Source organism: Lactuca sativa, chromosome 7, assembly GCF_002870075.4.
Source record: "Lactuca sativa cultivar Salinas chromosome 7, Lsat_Salinas_v11, whole genome shotgun sequence".
Taxonomy (NCBI): Eukaryota; Viridiplantae; Streptophyta; class Magnoliopsida; order Asterales; family Asteraceae; genus Lactuca; species Lactuca sativa.
The window spans coordinates 103,378,738-103,379,340 of NC_056629.2; positions in this window are offsets into that span (position 1 = coordinate 103,378,738).

The window sequence follows — 603 nt, forward strand, 5'->3', positions numbered from 1 at the left end:
AAAGTTAGCAACTTTACGTGTAATGATAGTCTAAGGAGTTCAGGTCTATGAATTAGAATCATTGAAATGGATTATAATCGACTGATTGGATATGTCAAAAGGAGGACTCGGCGAGTCGGGTTGCAAACCCTAATTTTTCCTGGTTGTGAGTTGAACTGTTGAGTTGGGGAGGTGACTCAGTGGGTTGGACAAGACTAGGACTCGGAGGTTAAAGAACTCAACGAGTCATAGGTTGACTCAGCGAGTCAAGTTGTGAGTTGTATGGCTTCTGAGTTCTAGAACTCAGCGAGTCAATAGGCTAACTCGGCGAGTAGGGTCAACCTAGAAGGTTGACTTTGACCAGGACATTGACTTTGACCAGGGGTAAAATGGTCATTCTACGATAAGAAGGATTATCAGATTTTTGATCAAGTGTTGTTATGAATTGATCGTCAGGAAGTCACCGGGGCAGCAGTCAGGAAGTTCCTCACTCGAGTTTCAGCAGTCAGTCACACGAGGTGAGTTTTCCTCCAGTAGGAACGGGTCCAAAGCAACAATGCCCACCCATTTATGTAGTAGCAATATGTCGGGGTTAGCCTGATGTAGTTTATATGTTTCCGAACT